The sequence below is a fragment of the Spinacia oleracea genome, chromosome 2 (assembly GCF_020520425.1).
Source record: "Spinacia oleracea cultivar Varoflay chromosome 2, BTI_SOV_V1, whole genome shotgun sequence".
Taxonomy (NCBI): domain Eukaryota; kingdom Viridiplantae; phylum Streptophyta; class Magnoliopsida; order Caryophyllales; family Amaranthaceae; genus Spinacia; species Spinacia oleracea.
In genome coordinates this window covers 55874443-55881146 of record NC_079488.1, presented here as the reverse complement: position 1 = coordinate 55881146, position 6704 = coordinate 55874443, and the positions used below count along the sequence as shown (strand labels likewise).

General features: G+C 36.2%; 1 long non-coding RNA gene across 1 annotated transcript; it reads left to right on the top strand.

Annotated features, from left to right (window-relative positions):
* The first annotated feature begins 359 nt into the window (after window positions 1-359).
* Window positions 360-3028, top strand: LOC130466942 (uncharacterized). Its single transcript, XR_008927104.1, has 3 exons — window positions 360-593; window positions 1648-2147; window positions 2585-3028. It is a non-coding gene; the product is annotated as an uncharacterized lncRNA (long non-coding RNA).
* Window positions 3029-6704: the final 3676 nt, after the last annotated feature.

Here is a 6704-nt window from a genome sequence, read left to right as displayed (position 1 = left end):
CAAAGCAAACATGATTAATGAAAACATAATTAAAATTGAATAACGAAGGAAAGAAATAAGAAATACCAAATTGAAGAACAAAGGATGCAATTTAAAGCTTGAAACACTACTACAAAAATTGGCAAATAGATCTCTTAAATAAGACCCGTTATGTAAAAAACAGCTCTCTTTGATGGAGGAGACCTCATATCCCAAAACACGGTTCTCTTATAATACGTGGCCCCGTTGAAAGAAAAAGAGAAGAGCCACTATCACAGAACACGGGTCTGTTATCTCGCGTGGGTCCCAGTTGAAGAAAATGAAGAAATCTAATATCAAAAAACACGGGTCTCTTTTCAACACCCCTCCTTTTGCGATCTCTCTTCCTCTACTGCTCTACATGCGAGCAACCAGAAGTTAAGCATTAATTTCTCTCTCCTCTTCAACCTTCAACAAGTTTCACTCTTCACAAAAAAAGAGGGAGTCTCAGTAGAAAACCCTAAAACCGGCAACGATGAAGAAGCTTTTGGTGCAAATCTGCGATCCAAAGAAGAAAATAATCGAGAAATTGAAGAACCGCAACCGACACCTTCTTTCCACGCTTTTAATCCAAGGTATTCCTCGCCATTCACAAATTGAACTTCAGATTTCACTGTTATTTCCCTTTCTCTTCAAAGTTTGCTACTTTTTTTGTAGTTCTGTCGTAATTAAAGTTTTATGGTTTAAATCGGATGGTGATATTTGCCTAAGGTGTAGTTTTTTCCAATTAGGGCAACAATTTGTTCAGTTTTTTAGCATCTGTAGTGAAATTGTGACTATTGCAGGTATTGTTAGCTATGATGTTATATTTGTTGGTGATAGATTTAGGTTTTATCAATTAATTCATCGATTTAATTGATCTAGTTTTTAGAAATTAGGGTTTCAATTGCGTTCAAATTGAATTGATTTTTTTTGCCTCCAGAGACAGTTTTCATTCCATTTTCTGTATCTAGTTTCTAATTGATTTTCTGTATCTAGTTTCTAATTGATGTAGTCATTGTGATAAATCTTAGCATTCTCTTATTAATTGATGTATCGTGTAAAATTATTATGATACCAAATTGGGGGCAAGGATTTGTGTGGCAGATTTTCACTACCACCAGCGAACTAACTACAAAGTAACGGTTTTTAGGCTTTATCTATCACTCTCTCCTTCTCTTGAATTTCTTTTTTCGAACATATGAATTGCTCAAAGGATTAGAATTTCGATTAAGTTAGGTTTTCTAATTAGGACGAATTAGTTATTATTTTTTGTTTATTGTGTAGCGATTTATTGAATGTTGTTAATTTCCCGGATTTTATTGATGGTAGATGAATTTTTTTATTAGTATTGAGTAGTGGAAGTTATATTATTTGAGTTGCACAATAAGTGTTTGATAAAATGCCTGAATGAGTTATTGACTTATGATTTATTTGTATATACCCTAAGGTGGGTCTCGTTGCTTTCTGCCGACTTCCCTCTTTGCCTCACCAACAACAATCAATCGCTTTCGTTTACCACAAATCACTCTACAAATATTGGTGTCTAACTCTATATGTCTCTCCCATGGCTGAAGGTTTTCCAATTGAATTGTTTGAGTTGTTAACTCTATGTTTCTGAATTCAATTTCTCGAATTTTGAATTTTTAGGTATAGGACAGATAAGTCGAAAAGGATTGCGGCAGAAGTACGACTTGTCCTTAGGATTCAAAGTCGGATTGCTGAACATATTAGAAGTCTTGAGGAATAGGGAATTATTCAGGTTGAAGAGCTTGTCTGAATGAGCGCAATGGTTTAGGATTTGTCGAATTTACACAAGGTAAGGTAATGATTCAACTCAAGCTTTGTAATGCTTCCCTTGTCATAGGTTGATAACATGGAACTTGAACTCCAGTCTTAAGCTGGAGGCTTGTGCTATCTGACATCTATGTGAATGATCTTTTACTGGTTTCCTGTCTACACACTGACCATAATATTATTTTTATCTTTTGCCTTCCACCGACCAGCTGGGCTTGGCTAATCCTCCTGTTGCGGCCACCATTTTCTTTGGAGCTAATGACGCGGCTTTGCTTGGGAGGAATAGTGAACGGCAACATGTTCCTATTGAGGAATACAAAGAGAACCTTAGAAAGATTGTTCTGCACTTGAAGGTTATCCTTTCTCCTGTCTTTGTGAACTTATTAGTGTTAATACTTTGTTGCAACTTGCAAGTCAATAGTCTCATTTTCCAGTTCAGGATGTCTCTAAAGAATAGTCTTCTCATTTGATTTATCTGGAAATGCTGAAATTTGCATACATACTTTTGATTCTAATTCGAGTCAATTGATTTGAGTGAAAGAGATAGTATTACTGCCAGTAGAAATATATCCTTGCGTCTAAGAATTTTCAGATTCTGGTTTTGTAGGTCGTTCTTCTAAAGTTCTGTAAAAGTTGTTCCTTCTGCATATTATCAGACTTATTGGAAGTTTGGAACTTTTACTAGACCCGTTGTTTTCATGCTACATAATTTTCCCTCAAGTATACTCGACTTGTATCTATGATCATCACTTTCTGCTTGTATATAATCACTTGTCCCTATAAATTGCAGAAATGCTCCCCCACCATGTTAGTGGTGCTTATATCTCCCCCACCTATTGACGAGCAAGGCCGCATGGAATATGCACAGTAAGTCTACTCTTCTTATACATGTCCGTGGTCTTTTATAAGATACACTTGTATCATTCTTTATAAATCTTTGTAGGTGGACCTTGTTTCATGCGATAACAGAAAGTATACATTAAGCAGATTAGCCATGATTCATGAATGATGTCATCTTACGTTAGCAGAATGGTAGTTGTAGATTAATTATCAGAAGTAGGGGCATTCCTTTACTTACATATATAGATAGCTTTTCTGGTGCAATTTTGGTGAAAGAGGTTTTAATTTTCCTAGAGGATATTAGTTTCTAGAAGAAAAAGAATCCCATAGAGGTCTACTGCCATAAATCATGTTTTGAAACTTCTTTCAAAGGTCTATGTGATATAGTCGTTGTAAAGGCGAATTTGTTTATGTGCATGGGCATCTGCATATCTTGGATAGTTTAGGTCTTTAGTTTACAGTTGATTTATTTATATTCTCGGCTGCATGCTTCAAACGATATTTTCATCTGGTAAGATAATTCGTGTTGCATAGTCTGCATACAGTGTGACCGTTGTTTTGTTTTTGGAGTTTTCAACCTGCCTTGATGCTAATGCCCTTTAGTTTAGGCAACCAAATAAATTGTCCTTAATATATTGCTGGTTGTATTCGAAGTTTCATTCAGATGTTTATGTCTTTCTCATCATTCATGTTATCGTTAATCGGTAAATGAGTCGATTTTTTTAAATTATGCTTTGTTTAACTACTAATTAATAGTTATGCCACTTATTACAGTTTTCTAAAAAAACTTAATCATCGGAAAATGTGTATGAGGTTAGAGACATGTCGGTCGAGTATTTGCTCAAGCAAAAAGCGGATCAAGAAAACAAAGTTGATGGTATGGAAATAACTCCATGAGTTTCGGTTCCAATTGTTGGTTAATTGGTGTAAATGATTATATTTTGGAATTGAATTTTGTTTTACGTTTTTGGAAATTGCGATGTAAAGTTTGACGCTTATGAAAATCACAGTTTATGTAAAGCTTGCATTTTGAGCATTACTTGTTGGAAATATTTTTTTTGGTAATATATGGATTATGGAGTTGTTCTCGAATTATTACAAATTATTTATTATAGCAGGTGTGGTTTTGTGCGTTTGATGCCGCTGGCCGGTATTTATAGAGGTGTAAACGCAGGTTGAATATGCATATTAATTAGTTCTTAATATATCGCTGATCGACCAGGTGTATTATTTTGCTATTATCGTTTTTAAAAAAAAAAAAAAGAAGTTGCAAAGAGACCCGTCAGGTGTAATAAAGGCTCTCTAGTTATAATAATACAAAAAATTCAAAGAGACTCCATATCTAAGATATTAGGTCTTAGTTTGTAAAAAAAATAATAATAAAAATAACAAAGAGACCTCTTATCTATATATGAGGTCTTAACTGCTTTAATAAACAAAAATAAAAATATTCAAAGAGACCTCCTATCCTACTTATGGGGTCTGAACCATTTAAAAAACAGATCTCCCATCTCTAATAAGGGGTCTCTTTCCCTTCTAAATTATTTTCACCACCTTTTACATAAGAGACCTCTTTCTTACGTGGGGGGTCTCTAGATTTTAACAAACAGACCCCCTCTCGATGAGGGGGTCTCTTTATCAAAGAGACCTGTGAGATAGAGACCCCTTGAAAGGAGATCTCTTAAGCCATTTTGGAAGGGTCTCTTTGCCCTTTTTTGTAGTAGTGCAACATAAATTGAATAATAAAAGTAATTAACAAAAGTTTGGAGAGAGAATAAAAACTAAGCAATAAACTTAGGTACTAGAAAATAAGATGCTGAAAATAAGATGTCCAACTAAATAATAAGGGCTTGGTATTTATTGTTTGCCCAAAAAAACAAGCGAAAACCGGAAATAAGCTAAAATCCGCGCTCCAGGGATTGTCATCGCCCGATCGGGCAATGGGCCGCCCGATTGGGCGATCTGCTCGTCTAACTGCACGATCCCGTATCTTAAAAGTACCATATCTCCTTCGTTATAAGTCGGAACTAGGAGAGTGACCAATCGTTGGAAATATCTTGAAGTCTAGAATCCAACCTAATTCGAATCGTTGCATTTGGAATTGTATAACTTAAGTTATGATCAAAAGAGTGAACGAGATTCAGTTTTCTACTTCTTTCACTATTCGCTTTGCTTGAAAACTCTTCCAACTCAATGTTTGTGCTCTCGAAAGTACATAATATCTTGTATTGATTCAAATGAGTAGGAAATACACAAAAATAGGCTAATTTCTACAATGATGAACCTGAAACTACAAACACACCAAAAGGAGCACAGTTGTATTAAAAATCGCTCCGAAGAGCTCATTTGAGATCAAAAAGTACTAAGGGACGGGGGTAAAAACTCTATATAAAACGCATATATCAAACTCCCCCAAGCTAGATCCTTGCTTTTCCCTAAGCAAGGAAATCATCGATGAATACATAAATCAACTTCACCCCCAACACATCTCAAAACAATGGGTACGATTTAAGGTAAAATCCAACAAGCATGCATCAATGCCAACCAATCAAATCCATTCGACCACAAATCCTCCCTAAAAATCCTCACGCAGGGCGAACCACAAGTGCACAATGGAATTCAAGACTAGTGCTCACACACTCTTCACTCATTTATGTGGCGGGTAAAAGATGTACCCGTTTGCTCTCCTCCCAATATGTATGTGAACAATACCCTCCCAAACTCACAACACTCGCGTGTTTAAAAAGGACATGCACTCAACCTAACAGTCGACTCGGAATATGTCATGTCATAACTTGCATTGATAAACAATGACTTTTACATCAATATGACTCTATGCACAAAGGTCGGAAGGTCTTCAAACCTTGTAATGTTAGGCTTAGGTAAGGGTGTGGTAGATTTGGGTAAAATGTGAGGTTAAAGCCTTGGCCCTTGGCTTTGGGGAGCATAAATCCTAACAAAACCTATGATCAATCACAAGTGATGACCACAATTCTCCCAATCAACACATGATGAAACAACAAATGAACTACACTATACTTTCTTGCCTCCTTTCACAATCATAACCAATCACTCATAAAAATGAAAATTACAATACTTGAGTGAATTCACGCTTTGAAATTTTTTAGAGCATAATAAAATTTTATTTTCTTTTATTTTCTCGCTCGAATTCTCTCTTTTTTTTCTCTTTTTTTTTCTTTCTTTTCCTCCCTTTTGGGATCCTTCACATTCTCAATTCTTCTCATTTTTTACTCCTCATATTTTTTTCTAATCACCACACAAGAACAAGAGGAACCCCCTTTCTTTTTCCAATATCCAAATTGTGCTCAAATGAAGCACACTACAACTCCCTCGCCTCACTCACTAATAGCTCCCCCTAGCCAAGATTGGGACTAGTAACCAATGGGGCTTAATGGGCTTGTAATATGGTTAGTCACCGAATAAAAGGGCACAGGCAACAACATGGGTAGAAAGAAGGGAACAAATGTATCTAAAATCGTCTGAAGGCCACCTAAAAGAAGAAATGCCTTCGTCCTCTTCAATGTGCATGCATGTGAGCCATAAAACATTACTAACAGTTGCAAATCAATTCTCAAAATCAATGACATACCAGGAAGCTAACACACATTCCTAACCAAATCAACTAGTCAAGCACCAAGTCCACAAACAGTTAGTCAAAGTTGACTCATTGTAAGGCATCAAAATAGTCGAATCTCAAATCATGGTCAACAAATCAACAAAGCTCGTCATAAAAAACCATGAATCAAAACAGTTTTCAATCAAGGGGCACAGGGAAGCATGATTTTGTATTCATCGGAACGTTTTTTTTTTCAAAAGCGATAAACTAATCTAGAAAGCAATAACACATACCTCCCCCAAGCCAAACTCAGCAATGTCCTCAGTGCTTAAAGGAGTGGAGATCGAGGGGCTCAATAATCGTTTAACCCCTCCAGGTCCAAGTCTTCTATGCCTTCCGCTCGACCTTGGTTAGTAAATAACCAACCAACGAGCGCAGAAGCTTATCATGCGCACTCGCACATCTTTCGTGCAACCGGACATGCGCGATAACC